The 25,279-nt window shown below is 36.6% G+C and overlaps 1 protein-coding gene across 2 annotated transcripts in view; it reads right to left on the bottom strand.

Moving 5' to 3' along the window:
- Window positions 1-25,279, bottom strand: part of LOC112044077 (stress-activated protein kinase JNK) — a 116,658-nt gene that overhangs the window by 27,785 nt on the left and 63,594 nt on the right. For both annotated transcript variants that reach the window (XM_052887239.1, XM_052887240.1), the window contains exon 3: window positions 7,978-8,040. The gene's annotated coding sequence lies outside the window, so the exon portion shown is untranslated. The remainder of the gene's footprint in view (window positions 1-7,977; window positions 8,041-25,279) is intronic.

The raw sequence follows: 25,279 nt of genomic DNA, 5'->3' as shown, positions 1-25,279 counted from the left end.
ATTCGAAAGTATAGCTTGGCAACTTCGTGACACTTCCGAGTATCCGCGCGAGCCGGGGGGTGTGTAGGGATGAATGAAAAACCCACGACTGATGCACCTCACTTCCCCGCACGCACGATTTTACACTCGCGCAGGTTTTCCCCCGTCACCCGCCATATCATGGGAGTGTCATCAACGAACTTGCCAGACTATAGTAGGTATGCTTGCTTGCGTATCTCTAAGAGATTGAACTCAAAAATAAAAAAAAATCACCGAACCCAAAATATTTGCAATGTATCGTATTCCACAAACAATTATATCTTAGCAAATAAATGGTTTAAACATACACATAAAGTTTTGAATAAATAAAATTAATAAGTAAATAATTTGGGATTGTTTACTTTTTAATTTAATTTATTCAAAATTTTACTGAATGCCACTAAAAATCAGCTAACAGCTTTGTATTCTTCATCAAATTTTTATATTCATGCTGAACTTATACGCGCGAATGTAATAAAAATATGCTGGACGTTAATAAAAAACGTCGGCAAACATCGCTGCCGGGACGATTCACATGTTGGGCTTTTCAAAGCCTTTTCAGCCGAAAAGCCACGGTGCTAAGCCATAAATAAAAGCGACGGGTTGACTCAGCCAAATTCGAAAAATCCCATTTCATTTCATTCGCGATTGTAATTGCGGTTCGACAATCGGTATTGCAATCTCTATGAAGTTTTCTTTTTTTCAGCTGTGGCTTCGTGGTGAGGCAGAGACTTGTTAGTCCACAACGCTATTTTTACAAGTTTTCTTAATTTGTGAAATTGTATAAAGTTTTATTCATTTAGTATTTTTATAGAACAGACTTCGTCTGTGAGGAATTCGGTTATTTTTTCAATAACAAAGAACATTTTTTTGATCTAGTTATCTCATATTGCTTTAGACCTTATATCGAGCTACGAATTATTATGAAATTTGCTTTCAATATAAGTTATTACCAATAGCAACAAGCCTATTCAGTAACTATGTTTTGTATAAATCGCTAGTGCGAGTTTTTAATTCATTTCTACCTCTCTCATTCTAACATGATACTATAGAAAGAGAAAAATAGAGGTCAATTCGAAACTCGCACTTGTGAGTTATACAAGACATCGTTACTAAGACTACACTACAAGACGGAATTAGGAAGTTGTTGGTGCCTGGTGCTTAACCCTGGTGCCTCGAAGAGCACGTTAAACCGTCGGTCCCGGTTATCATAATTAACATCTGGAGTACTATTCTGTGGCAGGGCTTCAACTTAATTTGTGATATGTAGTTTTGATGAATAAAGATTTATTATTATCTATCTCGATTGTTAAATAACAATTCCGCCTCAATACCGACCTACGAACGAGCCTCGCTAAACAAAAAAAAAATGATATTTGTAGAGATTTTCTCTGGCGGCGGAATGAACGCGAATGAACGAATGAGTTATTGGATCCAATCACGATTAGGATTTGTGTGTTTGAATAAAGCGTACAATTCCCGCAGCCATTTGACCGACTTCCTGTGGCGCTGCTCCGAATTTTTATTTGGAATGTAATAATATTTTATTCTTTAAATACTTTTAGCCATGTCTTTTTTATGACATGACCAATTTTCCTCCTTCCTTCCGTAAAACCCAAAATTTATTATTAGTACTTAATCTACGACTACTATCCTCTCTACTTCTACTATTTTATCTACTATAATATTAGTATTATTATATTTATAATCCGCAAAAAATTGACGAGACCATGCGACAACTTCACTTTAACTAAAGCCTAATTCACTGTGCAATGTTCAACAAATGAAAAATGATGGAAATTTTTGATTAATAAGCTTAGAACAATTTGTTTAATATCGTTACAGAATAGCGCTACAGTGGTAGCCACTCACAGACTTGACCTTTCAAAAATATTTGTATACAACACAGATTAAAGAATAATGGCAGATAGACTGGCAATGATGCAGCCATTCCAAATACAAATTCAAAAACTAATAGGTACATTCTCGACCTAAGCGTCGCAACAGCAATATTACTCAAGAAAATGACGTCTTATGTTTTTCAGTATTTTAAAAACTTGTAAACAGTTTAATACTAAAAAAATAAGATGGAGCATTTTTTTTATAGATAGTTATTGATTATTAGTTTATTATGATATTAATTTACATAATTGTTGTTAGTAAAAAACAAATTATGAAAAAAAAGTTTGTCAATGGTAGATAGCAACATTATGCGGACGTCAAGGAGATGCATGCATGACGTTTGTTTTTTAAAGGTTTAACCGGCTTTTAAAGACTCATTCTGTATCATTCTCTATTCTGTGGTATAGAAGCACAGATTTAATAATAAACTAGCTTTAGCGTTTTCTATGTTCTAGGTATATAAGCCTACTTTAAATTAATTGAAATTGACATTAAAACAAGTTAATTGCTCAGAAAAGATTAAGATCTATTGCCAAGTCAAGTAAAATTGCACCGTCAGCAAAGCCGTAATCTTTGTCAGTTCACCGCTCTCTGTTGTCTGAACGGCTGAAATTCTAATCCCCTAAAGAGCCCGTGTTTTATTACATCGTGTCTGTTAAACTGAAATTTCATACTTGGCTTTTGTAACAGATAACAAATGTTTGGATTAAGTACTAGCACTGAATTAGACGATAATATTAGTTTTCGGTAAGCTTGGCTTTCTTGAGCATGTGGAGTATATTATTTTTATCTTATAATGATGTTTTATAAGATCTTTATCTCTATAAAATCCGTGACTCCTTTGCAGTTTGTCCACGATAGTTTGCAATCATTACATAGTCAGTTAAATGAACTAAACTTGTATTAAGATGTTTAGTTAATTTTTAAATCGCTTTTTGTAAAAATGGTAAACGTTACAATAAAAGTGAAAACGCAAATTGTTGTAGATGATTAAGTAATTATACAATTATTGATTTTGCATAAGTTTTTTCACATATATAGACTTCTATCTACACAGTTTTGGTAAAAAGCCAAAATATCCCATTTTTGCGGACTTTAAACTCCCATAAAATTTTGAGTATAATAATAAGAACAGGATCGATAAGGACTTTTCCCAATATTATTACAATGGTGTTCAGGGACATTTGTTTTATTTTATTCTTTTCAAGTTAGCCCTATGATTACAATCTTACCAAATGGTAAGTGATGATGCAATCTAAGATGGAAGCGGGCTAACTTGTTAAGAGGAGGATGAAAATCCACACCCCTTTCTACACGTCATCGTACCGGAACGCTAAATCGCTTGGCGGTATGTCTTTGCCGGTAGGGTGATAAATAGCCACATTATAGGACTAGGACATCATTATTATGAAGTTAATAAACTTATTGAGAATATTTGCAATATTAGGAATCTCTAATGTTCAGGCTAACTTTACCTTATTAAATTTATAACATGGTGTGGAAGAACCCTTACACACACAGCATCAGTAGGTAGACCGTAGACAAAGCCGGGTAATCACTTACAGCCGCCCGGCTATCATCGCGCGTTTCCCGGCACAACGCGCGAATGCTAATTTGGAGATCGATACAGCTTCCCGGCTGCGGAGATGACGAGCGTTCATCTCACATTGGAGATAAGTTATCGTAGACCTCTGTAGACATAGACGTCTATTTAAATATCTAAACTGATATAAAGTGAGTTTGTTTGTTTATGTTTATGTTACGCTTTTACGCCATGATTACTGAGCGTATTAATTATATTAAATTTTGTATACAGAAATACAAACAAAGATAACATTTAAAACAGATCAGTGATAGAATGAGCACTAGGACTCGTGAAGAAGTCATCAATGAAGTTTGAGCTGTGGTGATTTTAAAGTGTAGCAAGTATAAAGATTTCATACCCTCGATTATCTTAAGTCTAAAATTGTTCTGGTTAAGTATAATCTGTGTTATCATCAGAAAACAATTTAAGACACTTAGCTTTGTGGGAACACATCGAAAGATCCAAATTTCAGGATTGCAACGAAGCTAAATGACGACTTGGAGATGGATTATTGATAATATTTTATAGCAAATGATAAACTGGACATATCATTATCTTTTTCATTGCGCTGGAACAAAAGAGTTGCGACTGCGACAACGCCACCATTGTTTGATATTTTATCTATTTGTCTTCATTTGGTCGCATGCTAGGCCCTCAAAAGGCGTATCTTTTGAAAAAAAAAAATAGACAAAAATCAACCAATGCGGCGCAACCACGCACGTCAGACAAATATAATATTGCTATCTATTTAATTGCGTTAGAAAGAAAGAGTTGTGACTAGGACTGATCCACCGTCATTGGTTGATATTTTGTCTATTTCTCACGAGATGTCATTGGTCTCACGCTAGGCGTACAGAGTAGATTGGCTATAGGTGCGTATTGAAGCTTACGCTGAATGGGCGAGTCTATCGATCGGTCACGTGGTACTACAACGCGGCCAATTATATTCGTAACCGGACCGATGTCAGTTACATTCCGTTCTTGAATGGGTTTAGGTGGAATGCTGATAACAATAATGCTCGCTTTAATTGGTATAAGCAAGTTTCTTAGATAAGGAACAATTTATTATTGCCTAATGTTATTCGTATGTGGTCTAAAATAATTGTAACTTTATTTAGAATATTAAGTTTATTTTTTTTTGCAGATGTCACATATGTCAAACCTTTGTAGTTTCTGTGGTTATCCTAGATATGTATCATTTGTAAATTTAGTAACTTTTTGTTTATAAGTATAATAATAAACGAGTCTTCTACGATACACGAGATCTAGGAAAACATGAACTATATCCAAGGCAACTTCATACAGTTAAATTAAGCATAAAATAAACTTTCATTTGACATATTAGACGAATAAATAACTGATGATAGTGTATAATTAACATTATTGTTTATATCTAGCAACCCCAAAGTTGCAGTGTGAAAGCAGGCAAACTTTATTTTTTCAATTTCTTTTAGGTAGGTATATTCTATTAACTAGTAACTTTTTTAAATTAACTAGTGAGGGAAAGAGATTAAATAAAATTAATCATTTAATACTAACCGGCGCCAATTTAACTAGGCAACCTATGTGCAATGTGTCAATGAGAACTTTTTTATCATTTATTTCTTATCCCAATTAAATAACAGATGAAGGTATATTTTACGTATGTCTATTTTTAAGTGGGGTAAAAAATACTATTTGTGAAAATTGCTTCTTGTTCTAGATATGGAACAGATATAAATCGCAGGTTGTATCAGGTGGTAGTGTAGTAAAGGCTCGGCTCAACGCACCCTAACCGTTTAGCGACCCTCGCTGTTTGCGCCCGGCGCTAGTGCAGCATTGTGCCTCCCTCGTGGCTTACAAATTGACGGACTACCCTACATACACCCTACGTATACCTGCGTGCCAAATATTTGACGACAACGTCACATCCAACGATGTGTTATAAATATAAAAGGTGTAGATCCGCTTGCCCAATTGTAGCTTTTGGACAATTTTGTTAAAAATTAAATACTTGTGACGAATTGCTTATTAAGATAAAGATTCATATTAATTACGTCTGCGTGGAAATCAATGTAAAATTTCAAGCCCTATTTCACCACTTTAGTTTCAATTTTAAAAATTTTTGAATCCCATTATATTTCGTATTTTTTTATGATTAATAATAAAAAGAAAAATCGAAATATCTTCAATATACAGAATGTAATGTACAGAATTTGTATTATAAGTATAGATTCTAGATGGCGCTAGTAATACTCTATGCCACGGTAACGTTAGTCGTTACAAATAGTATAAAATTGCGAATAAATGTATAGAATTCGACCGGTTTTATCATAAGTATAGATATAGATTATGTTTATGAAAAGGCATTCGCAAACATTGCATTATTTCACACTGACGTAATTAATACTAATTAGATCGATGTTATTTTAGAACAAAAGATTTGATTACCTACCACAAAATCGATTTCGACAGCCTCCGTGCAATGTGCGCAATGGATTTACAAGACGGAGGTCCTGGGTTCGATTCCCGGCACACTGTAAAGACTCATTCTGAATCATCTTTTTTTCTGTGATAATATAACATTGGCCCTATTTAATTGGAAATATCATTGTGTGTGTGCAAGGGAGCTATGGGTTGCAGGGTATTGTGCTTCATCCTGATAAATGATATTCAGTGACCCAGTAACGGACAGAGCTAGCCTGATAACAGCCCGACCGGTCCGCCGCCCGCACCACGGTCGTGGCTTATCTTGATGCTTTTGATGATCGATGAAGCGAAAAGTGAACGGATTTCAAGGAATAACACCAACCTACCAACTTTCAAATAATATTTTTTCATTAGCAGTAGCGCTATTCTGTAACGATGCTTTTTTGTCAATCTCTAATCGGTCTCTATCTCTCAATATCTATACTATAGTGCAGGATTTCTCAAACTTTCGGCTCCAAACACCTCTCTTAAAATTTATTTACTAACTAATGAAACACATCACCCCCCCAAAGAAAATAATAATTTTTACTGTTGAAGAAAATGAGGTTTTTATTTGAAAAAAGGTAACACATAAAGTACCAAAACAAATGTCTTTGTAATAATAATGTGATGGGTGTCCTTGTTTTTTGACGCAAATGGATTCAGTGTTAGGAGTAATTTTGGACAATTTCAACCTTAATTCTGACTCTATCAGTTATTAAACCACCATTACGTAAATCTTGTCGCAAACCCTCTGCCGTCAAATGGCGAACTAAGGGTGCGCGTACCCCACTTTGAGAAACCCTGCTATAGTGTAATGAATATACAGACGTATTCGAAACTCTCACTGGTTATAATAACATCGTGGGAGAATAGCGTTACTGCTAGAGAGTGACAGAATTTTCAGAGGCTCAGTGGGGTTAGAAAGACTTATTATCGACCAATAGCGACGGACCGCTATTGGTCGACAATATTTGTTTTTCTCTTCACAACATAAGTCATTGACGTATCTTAAGCCTAAAAACTTATATATGTGTCTTAAAAAGTGGTCTATGGCAGGACAATTGGTCAGCTAGTAGTACAATATTTTTTAACCAAATTCGTTATTTCGTCCTTTCACTGAACACCCACATATCCTATTACAATGTTATTTTTGTGTAAGAAAATAATTTTGTAGCAAATTTAGGAGTATTTTCGGTCTCACTTCGACGGCTGTATGGATAGGGCTAAAAATAACATTCTCATTATAAATGGAGTTTTTGTGTTAAAACCCTTTCCTTTGTAGTCCGTGCGTCAGAAAATTTTCTTCTTATACGAATTGTATTGTGCATGTACTTTCTATTTTTAACCGACTTTAAAAAAGAGGAGGTTCTCAATTCGATGCGTGTTTTTAATACATCATCGGGTTAGCACCGCCTTCAAACTGATCAGTTTTTTTTTTGATTTTTCGCTTTTTAGTTAACTCGGTACGTTTTATGTTTTTGAAGTCGGTTTTTTTTTTATTCTTTACAAGTTAGCCCTTGACCACAATCTCACCTGATGATAAGTGATGATGTAATCTAAGATGGAAGCGGGCTAACTTGTTAGGAGGAGGATGAAAATCCACACTCCTTTCGATTTCTACACGACATCGTACCGGAACGCTAAATCGCTTAGCGGTACGTCTTAGCCATGGCCGAAGCCTCCCACCAGCTATGGTTGGTGAGGTTGTATTTTTTTATTTAATTTTGTATTTCTATTTCTATTATAATAAAGCATGTACCGACCTTAAGAACTTGTAAAGTAAAACATAGTAAATTCCACACGGAAGTACATTTTATAAGTTTTACGCTACAAATGACAACATAAACGTTGTACATGCATTAACCATTATCTTGTTGTGAGCTCAAAGTTCCGCAAACGTCCCGCCTCACCTGTTTCTTGCGCTCGTTATAAAAACACATAAATATTCAACGAAGGTTTCGTCGCAACAAAAATAAACTTTGTAAATGTGACTCGCGTTATGTACAGGGAGCGGAACTCACCATAAGTTACGCGCGGCCATTTTGTGACAAAACCTGGTCGCCGCTAGCTCGAGCACACAGCATCTGTAACAAAAAATATCGAACATCAATCAAATTTATCTTTACAAAATTATAACTAAATTCGATTCATTTAAATAGGCTTCAAAAGTATTAACAAGTACTAGATTTCCTCCGAATCGATTTCAATTGGTAAAGTGCCCAGAAGGCTGGCAGTATTGCCACGTTGCATGACAGTACTGATTCTGTGATGAAAATAAAAGCCAGCCTTCTAGTCACGGGAGGCGTCGATCACTCTTTGCGATTTATCACAAATTATGAATGTAAATAGTTAAGTTGAATGTAAAAACCTGACCCTAAATTACAGATTGACTTAACTAATTCCCTCGCTCTCATAGTCCGATAGGACGGCAGACCACGTGACCAAGCAGTGAAAGATCAGGCGCAGGATAGACAGCTTTACGTTCTCCGAGGCACGGGGGTGTACTTATACCCCCAACTTCCCAACTACAGGCTGCTATTAAGATTTTTCTTGTAAGAAAAATCCCACTAACATATTTTTTTTGTTGACCTGACCCGGGATTCAAACCCTGGACGTCATTGTTCGTAGCCGAATCAGCTTACCAGGGCATTAACAGTTAGTAAGAAAAGTAATCGCTTCAGAAACACACAGGCTAAGTAAACTTCAGGGTTCAAGATATCAAACATGTTTCCTCAAGGCACCGCAGCAGGGTCGTGTATAAAATCAATCATCTAAAAGCCGATATCAATAAGCATCCCTCGAACCCTTGTGCCTGGTTATACTCGTACCAGTATCAGATTCAATACACCGATGTTAATCCGAGCGGAATAATTTCCGGACAACGGATGAGCTGGTTTCATTTTGGACCATAGCGTTTGGTGTGTGATGTGGAAAAAGTAAGTGTTTAACTTGAAATCGATTTTGCTTTTTGAGAGCTTGCGATATTCAATAGTCATAATTCATTTATTTAAATTAACCTCCATTCGCACGAGCGCTTTTTTAACGGACGTTCAAATAGAACAAATGCATTCCCAAGTACATGTTCAGACGTCAGCGTTTTAAAAACGCGACGCTTTTTTTTGAGCTGTGTTGCATTTACAATTTTGGGCGTTAGTAATAGCCCTTCATGTAACTTCACACTCTATTTGAACGTTTTTTTAACGTCCGTTAAAAATACGCTCATACGAAATGGGGACATGTTTTTTTTTTAATTTTTATATTATGCAGAGGAAAATATTAAAAAAAAAAATCTTTTACTTGGTCTGTCGAGCGTACTGACTCTTGACTCTCCAATTGTCTACTTATTTATGGTAGAAGCATGAGCTTTAGACGGCCGCGTGGCGCAGTGGGTAGCGACCCTGCTTTCTGCATCCACGGCCGTGGGTTCGATTCCCACAACTGGAAAATATTTATGTGATGAGCATGGGTTTTTTCCAGTGTCTGTGTGTATTTATACATTATATAAGTATTTATATGTAGTATATAAATGTATATCAATATTATAATATCAACTATCTTAGTACCCATAACACAAGCTACTCTGTATGCTTACTTTGGGGCTAGATAGTGATGTGTATTGTTTAAGTTTATTTATATTTATATTTATTTATGAGCTAAAACTCACAGCCATCGTAAAATGAGTTCTGACTATCGCAGGCTTTCTTCTATGAAGTGAATGCACTAGCGACACATGGTCACTCACCGCTCAGTGAACCGCATGTGGTCTGCGGAGTGTGTCGTAAGCTCTACTTTGTGGTATTAAGTCTTTATTCATGAATCGACAGCGAAAGAGTAAACAAGTATGTCATACTACATACTAGCATACGCCTCGCAGTTTGATCTACGTAGTCCCGTGGGAATACGGGGATAAACTATAGTTTATGTAACTACATTTATGTAACTAGGTGATAACGCAGCTTTTTTTCACCATTTTTTTTTATCTTTTTTTAGACTTTACAAGTTAGCCCTTGATTACAATCTCACCTAATGGTAAGTGATGATGCAATCTAAATGGAAGCGGGCTAACTTATTAGAAGTGGATGAAAATCCACACCCCTTTCGGTTTCTACCGGAACGCTAAATCGCTTGGCGGTACGTCTTTGTCGGTAGGGTGGTAACTAGCCACGGCCAAAGCCTCCCACCAGCCATACCTGTACCAATTACGAAAACTTCAATCGGCCCAGCTGGGGATCTAACCCAGGACCTCCGTCTTGTAAATCCACCGCGCACACCACTGCGCCACGGAGGCAGTAAGATTGTCATACTGTGACGATCGCGTTAACGTAAACGCAAATTTCTAAGGAATTGAAACAGCGCCATCTAGTGGCACTACTGCACAACTGTTTCAAAAACCAGTTAGACAGTGTGGGCGTCCCCTACCTCGGGAGCTCCTCCAAGCGGCCGACCCTGCAGGCGCAGGTACTTACGGTGACGACGAGGACGACGCAACCACCGGACATGACACCGTCCTTGCGCAGGATAGCGACGACATCGCAGTCCGCGCAGGGACCCCCATTGAACCCGGCGCTGCCCCGACGCAGGATAGCGAGGAATCGCAGTCCGCGCGGGGCCAACGGGTCCAAAGCCCAATCCCCTAGGCTGAAAAGCCTCAACCCCGGGAGGGGTTGGAAGAAATCACCGGGGGAGAAAGTTCCCCCGCGACATGCCCGGGTAAGGAGGCATTGCCTCGAGGCCCGTACCCCCGCCCCGTGTACCACGGGTCGGAGAAGACCCGACGTCCTAGACAGTGTGGGGCGATCGAAGAATAATAAAATACTTAGTATAACCTACGACCCTGAGTCTATTACCCTATCTGTTCGGTACCCCGTGACAAGGGGTAGTAGAGTTTTTCCGGGGAAGTACTGCAGCCATGCTTATTCATGACGCCAACCAGCATTGATTACCTTTGATAGTAGATTTCTACTTAGAGAAATCACACTTCACACTAATATTATAAAGCCGTAAGTTTGTGTGTAAGTGTGTAAGTAAATTTGTTCCTCTTTTACGCTGCGGCTACTGAAGCGATTTGGCTGAAATTTGGAATGGAAATAGATTATACTCTGGATTAACACATAGGCTACTTTTCATCTAGAAAAAACCCATGGTTCCCGCGGGATTCGTGAAAAACTGAATTCCACGCGGACGAAGTCGCGGGCGTCCGCTATTATCTCATAAGGGTTACTTTGTTCTATGGAACTTGCAAGATAACTATCCGCCCGTGAAACACCCTTCAACTCCACGCTAATTTATTCCAGGGTCGAAAGTACCCGCTTTCCGCCCCGCTGACTTTTATATTTTTATTTGGCGAACAGCCGAAACCAGTTCCGAGTGGGTACCAACTTTTGTTTGTAACAGCTTTCAACTTTTCACCAGTGTTGTATTTTCATTTTACACTTTTCAGAGTTAAATAACAAGGTTGCATATTCATGGAGTTCTTAAGTTTGGGTATGAAATGGAAATGAAAAGAAACCTTTTAAAACGTAAAGGGTTGTATGAATGACGGAAGTTATAAATGAATTGTTTTGTATAAACATCTCGGTATTTAGTTTGTTTTTTTTATTCATGCATAACAACGATATTTTATACTATAGATAATAGATATATTACGTGCCTACTAAATCATCGCAAAAAGTGATCCAAATTTAGCTACTCCACTGCACACATGCACAATTTTGTGTTTACTTACAATATATATTTCGTCATTATCAACACATATTCGACTCACTGCTGCTCGTGTCTCCTCTCTGAATGAGAGGGATTAGGCCAAATAGTCCACCACGCTGGCCCAATGCGGATTGGCAGACTTCACACACGCAGAGAATTAAGATAATTCTCTGGTATGCAGGTTTCCTCACGATGTTTTCCTTCACCGTTTGAGACACGTGATATTTAATTTCTTAAAATGCACACAAATTAAAAGTTGGAGGTGCATGCCCCGGACCGGATTTTGAACCCACACCCTCCGGAATCGGAGGCAGAGGTCATATCTACTGGGCTATCACGGATATATATAAGTATGTATATTTTGGACGCTTCTTGAACACGCAATTCGGCATTGTCGAGAATATTTAGTAATTAATTGTTTAAATAACGTTCGTTGTTTATTAAGCGACTAAATGAAATTAAGACAATTATGCACATTTGGCCGCCTCAATTTTGTTGCGCTAGTGCCCTATCTCTAGTATAAAATATCTTTGATGGATAAGTTATTCTTGTGTGTGATCTCACCTGCTTTTAATAAGTAACGAAGCAGTCTAAGATAGAAGCGGGCGTATTTGGAAGAGGTAAATCTTTATTCTATTGATACCGCTGAGGGATTTTACGCAGCATCATACCAGAACGCTGAATCACTTGGCGGTACGTCTTTACCTTTGTGTCCTGGTGGTGGCGAAAGCCGAAACCAGACCCGCTCCAATGTAGAAAATATAAAATTCTGAATTGACCAGAGTTAAGAATCGAATCCAGGACATCGCTATTAAAAACCACAACTTTACTAATACTACACACCAGAAAAAAAAACATCCGATAGTAACTAGTATGTACGTCTAACACACATTGCTTATTGTATGTCGTATACAGCATTAGTTGACTTATAACGTAATAAATTAATAATGTTCAATAATACTTAATGTAATATATAACGTGGTCGTCTCGCCGTCCTTGCCCGGGTATCGATCCCGCGACCACTGCTCGACCACGTCGCATTACGCCTCTGCACGCACGCACTATTGAATACCCAATTATTTATAGCTCAGTCGTATAACTTCAGCTATAGGTCCTTCTAACCCAGAGATAAAACAAAAATGGTCGACATGGACATACCGAAAAATATTTTCGAAAAAATTTTAATGTATGAATTAATTACACGCATACAACTTACATAATTTAATTGTAGGTACCTTTTTTTAGTACGCGACAGTGCAAGTCTCGAATTCTCTCAAAGTCTCTATCTCTCTATTTTTAACACGATGGTATAAAATAAAGAATTACGAGACGATTTTAGAACTCTCGATATCGAAAAGCATCGTAACAGAATAGCGCTAGAGATGACATTGCTGCCAAGAGAGCTAGCCCATATTAGTATAAAAATATATCTTCTTATTATGAAGTAACAGTCTGTAGTGACCAGACCTTCATAATTTTTTTTAAGCTGAAAGTTTGTGAGCTTATGCTATTATCATGTCAGCCACTAAAAAAAATATATACGGTCGAATTGAGAAACCTCCTCCTTTTTTTTGAAGTCGGTTAAAACTAAGTAAGTAAGACGATCAACGTGCATGATATCATGCCTATCGCGACCAACACACGATAAGTTTTAGCAGCTGTCAAGCCATTAGCGCTGCAGGCATGTGAACTTATTTGATCGTCAGTGGCTGACATCATAGGTAAGTAGCCAGCCCCATTCCATAGTTGCGTCCTAAGTTGTTTGAGACTACTATGGAGTTTGGAGATGTGATGGCTTTCAGCTAGCAGGTTTCAAGTCAAAATTCATTTATTTTAAGTAGGCTTGGCTTACAAGTATTTTTAAAACGTCAGAATAAGTTATGATAAGTAAAATCGAAAACTTTAAATTAAAAAGTTACAAGGGTTGCCAATGGACCAGAGCCAGACCTTCAATTATTTATATATTTTTTTTTTACTTCTACCTACCTACAATCTCACCTGATGATAAGTGATGATGCAATCTAAGATAGAAGCAGGCTAACCACTGCGCCACGAAGGCCGTCAAAACCAAGAACAAGTATAAAACCTATTTTACTGTAACCCAGGCTGACTATTTATTATCTTACTTTGTGTCTTACAAACGAGTGTCCTTTGTGAACGCATCGCTACGGCTCAGCGGCGTCGCGTCGCGTCGCGAGTGTCGTGCCTATCGCGCATTATTTACGCCGATTGCGATCTAATCGGCGACAGAGACGCCGTTCCGTTCGCCCGCACCGATTTATCGGCCCGGGCTTGCCAAGGGCTCACCGTTTAATATCCTCATAATAACTAACGATCAAGATTCAAATTCAACCGTAAGAATATTACCATAGAGTTTGAATTCGTTTGATTGGTTTGAAGAAAATCCTCATAATAACTACCATATCAAGCGGCGAATCAAATTCAACCGTATGCAAGTGAACCTAAAGTTTAAAATACTTTGATAAGTTTGAAGAATAATGGAAATGTAAGTCAAACTCGGTTGGAAGAAAATATATAGGGTTTTTAGTTGCATCAAACGATAAATGTCCACTACTCTGAACTATATTTGTAACATCGGTTCTTTTATGGATATCCTCATATCTTTTGATATTGAAAAGACCATCTAAGGATAACTATTTTTACCTCTATATGCTTTTAAAAAGCCTTTATTTGCTTGGACTTGAAGAGTATGTTTCTCTGTGTACGATTCAAAACAGATCAAGTTGAAAAGTATTTTTATAGCCCACAAAGTTTGCATAAAATCGAAATCTTTTCGAAAGAGCCCGTTTTGTGTTCATAAATTTTTCATTTCCGAATTTATACAAAAACATAACAAACAAGCATTATTCAAATTGTAATGCGCAATCAAATTAGAGGTGAAACAAAGTTTCTTTTCGTTTGTTACAAAAATATAATAAAACTCCGTAAATGTTAGCATTATACAAATGATAGCCGTTAGGGAAGTTAATAAGAACAGGAAAATTCATAGCATGCATACGATTATAGAGCTTATTACCGGGATGATATTATGGAAAGACGGTTGCTAAGATTTTATCAACATGATAATTGAGACTCGGAAATAAATTTTATATTAACAGATAGAAATTAAACTTTTCAAATAATAAAAAGAAGAAAATTTGCTATCTAAATCAAACATAGACAGATATGTGTAAAATTTTATGTCCATTAAAAATAATACTGCTGTATTATTTCCTGCTCTTCAAAATCCTAAACTAGGTGAAAGTGGTTCTTCAAGTACTAAGAAATGACCCCAGAGACGTGTACTTTATAGATGTAAAAATATTCATTAAATACCATGGAAATCTATTACAAGTCTGTATCTATTTAAGAAATAATTTTCTATTTTGTTTAATCTGTATACATATTATGTATAGTGCCTACCCTACACAAAAATATTGGGCACGCCACAGGGAACGTAAACAAATCCTGTAAACATCACCACAAATATCAAACATTGCCTGAGGTTGCGGTGTTATAACATAACGCCCGTACCAAAATTACGGCATCACTTAGCCGAATTAAAACATCACGCCGTGTTCGCTTTTATATAAATAATGGAGGCATTTCTCTGCAGCGGCCGAAAGTCGAAAGAGATAAGTTGGCTTCGATAAAATTTTCACTGAACATAAAACAGAGTGAGGCTTGGGGATTAGGGGGTGAATGTGCTCTAAACTCGACGTAACGTGATCGAGACGGTGTGTGTGTGAATCCGATAATCGTATCGAATGTAAAATTTTAGTTGTTTTTATTTCAAACTGTAGGTTTGTGTGTTAGCACAGAAGTGATATTACGTACCAATTGTACGAGTATATACGGTTTAATATTATAATTTCTGAAAGCCTAGTTTACGTTTATAGTTATTTATTTTTCTCAACTTACAGCTAGCTTTATAAGGCACCTCGATTTCCTACCGCAGTACCATGCTTAATTCAACCTAAAAATTAGACAAACGACGGTGTTAACGTGGATTTAGAGTTAAGAGATAAATATCAACACTTAAAATTGATAAGTTTAACTGTTTTACGATCAATATCTTATGTCAATGATTCACTACATTTGACGTATGATAGTTGACATATACGAAATTGAGATTATATGTATCAAATGTCGTCCGGTGCCTACTGGTGGATATCACACAGTATGTAGATGAAATTCAATTGAATTTATTTATTTTAATAAGTTTAAATTTAATTTAATAAGTTTAATTTATATTAATAAGTTTTAATATATTTTAATAAGTTGATAATAAAGACCCAAACAGTGTGATGGCCAGCAGGGCTTAACGTGCCATACGAGGCACGGTGTAACCACCACCACTATCTTTTGAAAATGAGAATTTTTACTGAATAGCAAGAAATGCTCAGTACTCGGCGACCTGGGCGGTCTGCTAAGCTTCTGGAGCGAGCTCGGCTGGATGGAATAAATCCAGCGGGAACCTACACTGAGGGACCCACGCACAACGGCCAATCACATGGCTAAGTGCGAAAACGGCCCAGATGAAAGAAGAAGAAGAAGAAGATGCTCAGTACTTCGAAGTACCTTGTTATGCGAAGCCACAATAGAGTGTAGTTCTACTGAAGTAAAATCGTGTGGTGTAAAATCGTACCGTGATGTGTAAACGTATCGTGTGTCGTGACGGTTCACGTCACACCCGCAAAGTATGGCGGCGAGAATGCGTAATTGTACGCGTGCCGACGCTACCAGATTTCTTCAGCAAAGGGAGTGGAATCTTATTACATTTGCGTAATACTTTGCTACGGCAACACTTAGCGTTATGTCTTAAGTATGTTTTGGCAAAGAAACTTTGTACCTACAGTTTACAATGTTACGCCAATTTATTCAATTCACGTATCAAATTGTAAATTGTATTGTGTGAACGCGAAGGCGAATTTAAACAGCGTTAAAGACGTTGAGAACCATTCAAAAAGAGCAAAACGAAGCAGCATCGTTGTTATTGTCTAAGCAGCGAATTTACAAGTAAAGTCGAATTTTTTTAAATATTATCCGTCTTATTAACAGTTCCTACGTTTGGATGTATATTTTTTTATTAATTATAGAAGAACCTTGCATTTTCACCGGCGTAGTTCTCGTTCTCATGGGCATACGGAGATAAAATACGTATACAGCCCTATGTTACTTCCTGATGTTGTTGCTTTATGTTGGTGAAAGAATTTTTCAAACCAGTCTAGTACTTCTTGAGATTATTCGTTACAAACGAAAATACAAATCTTTCCTCTTTATAATATAAGTGTAGAAAAAGTCACAGAAAAATGCTCAGTATTTAAAATGGCTGCTTCAATGCATAAGATTAGATAACTTTCAGAATATGCAAAAGTACATAACCTTGGTCATAAGTCAATTTCTTTAATCACTGAGAATTGATGTTGATTTTATAACTCTAGTGTATTGTAAACACTTATTCTCTATTATGTAACTACGTTTAATAATAATCCACTACTAAAGCAGTGACGTTGCTACAGCGTTTCTAATCTTCCGCTAGCTCTTAGCCTACGCCGCGGGTCGTTGGAACTGACATATCGGGTCCCTGGTGTGTTGGAGCGTTTCCATTTATACTTCGAGATGAGAATAAAATTCTCGCCGAACTCATGTGCCCAAATGTATATCGATACAATATTGCTCCAAAGTTTAGACGTCTCATACGAAGAAGAATGCAACTTTATAAAACGGCGGTATTTTATAAAATTGCTCTTGTATTTCACTGTTACAGTATTTTTGTTCTTGCTTTTATTGCATTTTTACTGCTGTAATAAGCGTTTTACAATTACGCGACCACATTATCGGCGGGTCGACGACATAACGAATTTCACCGGCAAAAACTGGCTACTGAAGGCAAAAGACCGATCAAAATGACAGCACCTAGATGAAGCCTTCACCGCAAAAGGTTCTTCTTTTAAATAAACATAAAGAAAAAAAAAATTAAAATAAACTATTAAGAAGAAATAAAAGGCTTTTTTATTTTGTTTATAGTTAGGGTAAGTCCAGGATAGATGCCCCAGTGGGATAGATGACTTGATTTTTATTTCACTATGTTAGGAGCACTGTAGGAGTTAAATTTTACTGTAAGTAACGAGTCCTCCCCCTGCAAACCTTAGTAGTGGCGGGAGGAATTTCGACCGGAGTGCATGCGCTTCGTCTGTGTGATTACGTAAGTAATAACTAATTGCCTAATTGTTCTCATGGTAAATTAATTCAGCTATAGATGATTAAATATTGATTTAAAATCTTTGAATAAATGACATGTTATAATTTTAATACTCAAAAGTAGAGCTCTGTATTTAAAAGACCAGAGAAATTCTACTGCCATGCTTATTATTGCCGGCAAGGAGCTGCAGCAGTTGAAGCATTTGAAGGTTTCAGTTTTTTCCGACTACAATCTCACCTGATCGTAAGTGATTATGCAATCTAAGGTGAAAGCGGGATAACTTTACTACAGCCTTTTTTGATTAGTACTGTTTACCAACAAAGAAATTAAAAATGAGGATATAAATCACTAGGCTTAGATAAATGAAAATAAAATTGATTAATAAACATAGAACAATTAGACATGGTTAATATATTTTATATAACATTTTATAAGCTGACAATACATAATTTAAAATAAATAAGTACAAACGTTAATTAAAAGTACTTTCCGATGTTGTGTTTTTATAAAAATCAATATAAAAGTCCCAATAACTTTAATTGATATTGCAGGACGAGCATTGTCCTCTTGTTCCTGCTTGTAAACTCTCTTTCCCTTTAAATTTTCAAAGCGTAAGTTAATTGTTAATAAACAATTACTCACCGATTATGATGATGATGATTTAAAACAAATGAAAATATAAGTCTCAATAATCGATGCTGCAGGATAAGCATTGTTCTCTTGTTCCTGCTTACTTGTAACTCTCTACAATAGACGTAGCCAGCACGTACTAGCTGAGTGCATTCTGTTGTACGGGTAATGAACTGCGGGAGATGTAATTAATAACGGGGGCTTTATTGTAAAGTGTCTTGATATTATTATAGCCATACTTTTAAGTTCATCGTAAAATAATAATGGCTCAACTCATGTTAATTTATCACTATAGCTTTTTCTTGCGGCATTTTTTTTAATTCTTTATTTTTAAAATATATTCATGTAAAAGTATACCATGTATGTAGGTATACCCTATTTAAATTTGGCGCAAATGTCATCTGTCACTTTTAAGAGGGAAAAAAGCGTGAAGTTTTTCGGTCGTTAGAGGTTATTTCTTTTTATTTCGAAACTATTTAATTACACTAAGAAAAATAAGGAACATTTAATGTCGTTTTTCTGTTTTCAGGTGAGTTAATGTGTTCATAAATATTGCGTATTAGTCTAATCATTGTAATAATACTAAGGAATAAATAATTCTGTTTTCAGAGCAACACATAGTTTCATTTGTCTATTATAATACTATCGTCTTATATTCATGTCTATTATATATTTTAATCAAATATGAATATAAGTGTTTAGGCTACCGCCAAACAATTGGAAACACAATGTATTTTATTAATAAATATTTGTTAAATAATTAAAATTACTTAACAACATTTTTTCAAAGGCTATATAACTGCATCGTTAGTCCTAACATTGGAAAGAAAGAAAGTAATGCCACATATCACATAAAGTATTCAATTCTAAATTCTTATATTATGGCTTAACTGTCCACTCAAACAGTGGAGCAATAAAAGAATTGGGTGTCAAGGGTTGACTTGTCACTGAATAAAAAATACTATATTGCTTTCTACATATCTAAACTAATATTATATGGTAAGATTTGATTATCCGTTCGTTTGTTTATATATTTAACTCAAAAACAACTGGATTGATTTAAAAAAAAATTAAATTTTAAAACCAAGCAACATCACCATCGATCAACATTGGCTATATTTTACCCACGTATTTCCACGGGTCCGATATATTAAAAAGTGCCGTGATAGCCCAGTGGATTTGACCTCTGCCTCCGATTCCGGAGGGTGTGGGTTCGAATCCGGTCCGGTCCGAGGCATGCACCTCCAACTTTTGAATACCTTTTAAGAAATTAAAAATCACGTGTCTCAAACGATGAAGGAAAAACATCGGGAGGAAATCTGTGTACCAGAGAATTTTATTAATTCTTTGCGCTGTGAAGTCTGCCAATCTGCATTGGACTAGCGTGGTGGACTAAGGCCTAACCCCTCTCATTCTGAGAGGAGATTCGAGCTCATTAGTGAACCGCGAATATGGTGTTGATAACGATTTCCAAGGGACCGGAAACTACGCATATGAAACCGCGGGGCATCTGCATGTTCCCAAGTCATATCAACTAATTCATAATATGGCCTAATAGCCATTCCAACATAATGTAAGAGAAATAGTAAACGTTAGGTAACATTAGCTCTCGGCGAGCGGATGAGGCGAACGAGGCGAACGAGGCGGATGAGGCGAATCAGGCTAAGCCTCCCCGAGGGATGGAGCGCCATTCGCCTCATCTCCAGCTATTTAGTTAAGTGTTCACATGCATTCCATTATAAGCAGACGTTTGCGTAATCATTTATTTATTTATACTTTATTTGTACACTACAACATAATAAAAACAAATAACAAAAAAGAAAAAAGTATAGTACAGAAGTAGGATACAAAAGGCGGCCTTATCGTAACTGTAAACCGACTGTGCCAGAAGGAGAGTTATGTTTTTCTAATGTACGTATGTAACTATGCATATTGCTTAATTGTTAGGCCCGCCTAAACTGCTTGTTGCATTAAAATATATAACTTACGTCCTCTACGTCATAGAGCAAAAAGTATAATAAAAGTCCAGCTGAATCATAACGATATATTCGTAGCAGACGTACATTATCACCTAGTGTGGCCGTAGCTTTACCCGTCAGTATAAATTACACTGCTGTCGAGCCTTTCAAGATTTCTCGCCTCAGTGACTCGGAAACTTGGTACAACATTATTAAGATTGCGTTTTGTTGAAGCGCACATATTTCGTAGCACCAAGCTACGAAAGTCCGTAGACATTTGCTACGAACTTTATATATGCGGTCTCAATTGTTTTAACTTTTAAACCATCCAAATATTTGTAACTTTTGTCCTAATAGTTACGAAGTTTTAGCTAATGATACAACTTATTCAAGTTTTGTCTTCAGCTTTGCCTGAGATACGTTTTTGTATGCGACTTTAACTTTCCTACCTACAATAATATAATCCACCATTCAGTAAAAGCTCATTATTCGCGGGGGATACGTTATCTAAATGTGTCGCGAATACTGAAACCGTGAATATGGAACGGTATTTTATATGGGATTATAAGGGATACGTTCTTGGGTGACAAAATAAATAACAAATATATAAAGAAAAAAACAATTATTTGAAGTTATTGATATCTTCAGTCTTAGACAATGGTTTGAAGAATTTTAAATTTTTTTATTGCAAGACATTTTTAAAAGCATTTCCAGTGATTTTAAGCAGTGGCATTCTTAAACCATCCATAGGTGGCAAACTTAAACCATCCATAGGTTAAAGTTTAAATTTGCAGATTTTACGTCAGTTTCGTCAGTCAGATCCGCGAATAACGAAATATTTAGCCGCGAATGTAGGAATTGGGACGCAATTTTTTAATCTGCGAATACTCGTAGTGAAAACGTGAATAAAGGAAGCGTGAATAAGGAGCTTTTACTGTGTATCTCTTTGGTTCTACTAAACATGACTAAAACGATACTTATTTATTACTCTGTAATTCTGTATCTATTAAATAAGGTTAAACTGGCGTAGTGACATCAAGGTTTTAGAATTAATTTATATTTAGTACCAGTTGATTTTTCACAATTTATGATGATTGTAGCAGGTAGTTACTTTTTACTGAGTCATAATTTATAATATTTTTCATTTCATTTATACTGAAAATGAAATTGTCGAACAGAAAACAGTGGTTTCTGAAGGATAAAAAAATCATAATAAGTTAAATAGAATTTTCTAATAACCAATATTGCTATCCTACAACGACTTCACAATGGAGTCAACATGGGGTATTTTACACTAAACCTGCCCGGTCAATGACCTCCACAACGAAGCCAGTTTTCCTGCTAGCCCATTAGAGCCACATTACAGGCACGACTGGGCTGGTTGTTGCCACCGCATGCCTGCACGCGCCGCTACCCCTCCGGTATAGGTATTTGCTTTAATGATATCTAATATCTTTTTTACTTCGATTTGCGATCAAAATATAAAGGTATATGGTTTCGTACCATCCAACAAGTACCTATTACTAGCTGGATTAACAACTGCTATCTTAGCCGAAAGGACGTTGTTGATACCCTACGACTCCGATCTGCACACATTCCAAGACATCTACCACGTGTTGTTGGAGTGTGTCAGAAACGAGGCACTGCGACCGGAAGTACTGCAAAGATTTCCTGCACTAAGACTAAAAGGTGGGCGGCTGTAATAGTGCACTGGCACATCCTCAGTCAGAGGAGGCCAGGGCGCTGGTAAAGTTTTATATTGAAAAGTATTAAGCAAATTAATAAAATTATAAGATTAGTATTGTTATAAAGGCGGCCTTACGGAGCAGCATAGTCCAAAATGGACTCAGCCCTTAAAATAAAGATTAAAAAAAAAACTCCTGACACAAAAAGCTTATAAGTTTGATTAGTGTATTGACCCGTGATAGCATGGTGGATATGACCTCTGCCTTCGATTCGAAGGGTATGGGTTTAAATCCGGTGCAGGGCATGCACCTCGCAACTTTTCAGTAATATGCATTTTAAGAATTTTGTCTCTAACGGCGAAGGAAAACATCGAGAGAAAACGTACATACATGAGAATTTTCTAATTCGCTAGGTGTCTAAGGTCTGCCAATCCGCATTGTGCCAGCGTGGTGGGCTATTCTGAGAGAAGACTCGACCACACGCTCAACCGTGAGTCGAACATGGACGGAAAATTAACTATCAAGTTAATTTTCCGTGAGAGAGGGAGAAACTTCATCTTGATGAGGCTTTTTTATTTACGAAAATTCTTGATTCTGGTAGCTAACTGGTTTACCAGGTAATAAACAATTCTAAGCGTCGGAACGAGATAATGTACCACGCAATTTGTAGGACATTGTGGCTGTTCAGTTGTATGACTATTAATTACGCAACAGTAAAAAAAAAGCTGGTTAGTAACGCCATTTAATAACCTCGTTATTGATACAAGTTGGGCGGGGATTTTACCAAAAGTTGTTCTAAAATAATTAGTTATAATGTAATTGTAATTCCTTTTAAAACACAATCCAAACATTTACTCGCACACACCCATTTCCAACCAGTAAAAGCTGAAACACAAACTCAAAGAACTTAAAGTTCCTGACGAGAGACGCCAGAGTGACTGAAAGGGTACCGCAATCACACCATTTCAGCGGCAACAGTGCTACAAAGTAATCGAGACCGCGATTGTTGTTCCCGGGCCAACGCCCGCTCGACCATTTAAACGCTTGCCAGCGATCGCTGCAGCGCTTGAAGGTTCATTACAGTTGATTACTGAGGAAAGTTTTACACTTTACTATCACAATTTATGTTTTACATTCCTTTATATATTGACACCACATAATTTGAAATTGTGAAATTGGAACCTAAAATACGATAAGATAATCTTACATTTTACATTTCAGAAAGTTGGTTTTGCTTATGCTAGTTGGAATATGCTGACGTCACTCTTGATAGTAAGTAGTTAAACATCGTTATAACAGTGTTAAACATCCAGTGTTACATCATTCATGATTATTGATCAACCAATATATATAACTGTGATTTTAAGATAACTGAGTTTTGTAAAGTGTTTATACTCGTAGTTATGTACACGATACCAAAACATAAACCAGCTTTTTTATTTTTTTTGTCTGTCTGGTGGAGCTATACTTTGGAACGGCTGAACGAATTTCAATGAGACTTTAACTGAAAGATGTAGGTAGTAGCATTTGTGAAAACTAAATTTTACGCGGACGTAATTGCGGGCGTCCGGTAGTATCAAATAGATTTTCCCAACGCACTACGTACTAACAGGACAAGTTAACTAAAACCTAGTTCGGACTACTTTAGCATTTTAGTCGAGTAGCGTACTAAACTACTTCACACTTTGTTCGAGTACAGTTCACAAATGAGTGGTTGTTTGCAAGATGAACAACCTACAACGCAATAAAGTAAATAAACTGTGATTAAGCTAATTACAATGGCTATATAATAGAAGAAGTGGAAGAGGTGTGATTTATAAAAAGAACCTATGGGTACGAAAATGGATCAATAAAAAAGATATTTCATAGCGGTTTCATCGTTCCACCGAGACGTCGTTTTTTATTTTTATTTTTATTTATTTATACTTTATTGCACAAAATAAAAACAATAACAAAGAAAACAAAGGAAAACATAGAAAACAAGTATGTGCAAAGGCGGTCTTATTGCTTATAGCAATATCTACTAGACAACCTTTGGATAAAGGAATTAATGTAATTAAATGCGATATGCGATAGTGCAACAAAAAAAAAATATATATAATAATAAAAATAGTATATTTACATATACTACATGTATAAATATAAAATATACATAATATTTTATGATTTTAGGAGCAAGTAAAATCAGCCATTGACGGTCAATTATTCTCACGTTTCTGCAGCGCAAACGGCAGCGAAGACGTTTCATAAGACGAGCCGTCATGCATACAGCGACCAATACACGATCAGTCGTGGGTGCTGCAGAAACGTGAGAATAATTGATCGTCAGTGGCGGGCCTAATGAACTCGACTAATTCGCCATGTTCCGACTTGTTTAGCCGGCGTACCAGTGAGCTTGACACGTGGTGGAAGGCGCTACTCGTCCGTTAAAATAGAGTAAAATGGATTGACTCGACTATACCATTTACTCGACTAAATTTTTGGTATTCAGACACGTTTAGCGGCTAAACTTTACGCTTCTTGACTAAACTGCTAAAGTAGTCCGAACAAGCCTTTAGTTAGTACCTAGTAGGTACACAAATACAAGCTGTTTACGGAAATTAATAGATTTGGCGCAGTGCAACGACCTCGCAACAAGGTCACGAGAGCAGCGCAGTGAGGGCGTCGTATCGAGCTGAAAGCGATGCTTTTTATCTTTATTGCACATTGAAACAATGTATGAGAGACACTTTATGCTTAGCGTAGAGTATCAACTCAACCTTGTAGAATAACATAAAACGGCACTTGAAAAATTCAAAAGAATACTTAACATTCCTTTATAACGTATGATACCGCATTGAAGAAATGGGTATAGTTTTCAAGCTACTATTAAAAGTTTTGTAACAGAATTTGAATCCATACTATTATAAAGGCGAAGCAGAGAAGCGAAGAGTAAAACATTGGCTACTTTAATTCCGGAAAAATCCATGGTTCCTGCGGTATTTTTGAAAAACATAATCTCACGTGAACGGAGTCGCCTAGTCAACAGGGCATGTCTTACTATTACGGACTTAAAATACTCTTATACTCCTCTTTACGAAACGCACGAAACTGCTAGCATTATTTCTTCGTGCAAATCTGGGTCTGTCTGTTTATTTATAAC

The sequence above is a fragment of the Bicyclus anynana genome, chromosome 19, assembly GCF_947172395.1.
Source record: "Bicyclus anynana chromosome 19, ilBicAnyn1.1, whole genome shotgun sequence".
Taxonomy (NCBI): domain Eukaryota; kingdom Metazoa; phylum Arthropoda; class Insecta; order Lepidoptera; family Nymphalidae; genus Bicyclus; species Bicyclus anynana.
Note: the sequence above shows the minus strand (reverse complement) of the source record. Positions and strands in the feature narration are given on the sequence as shown.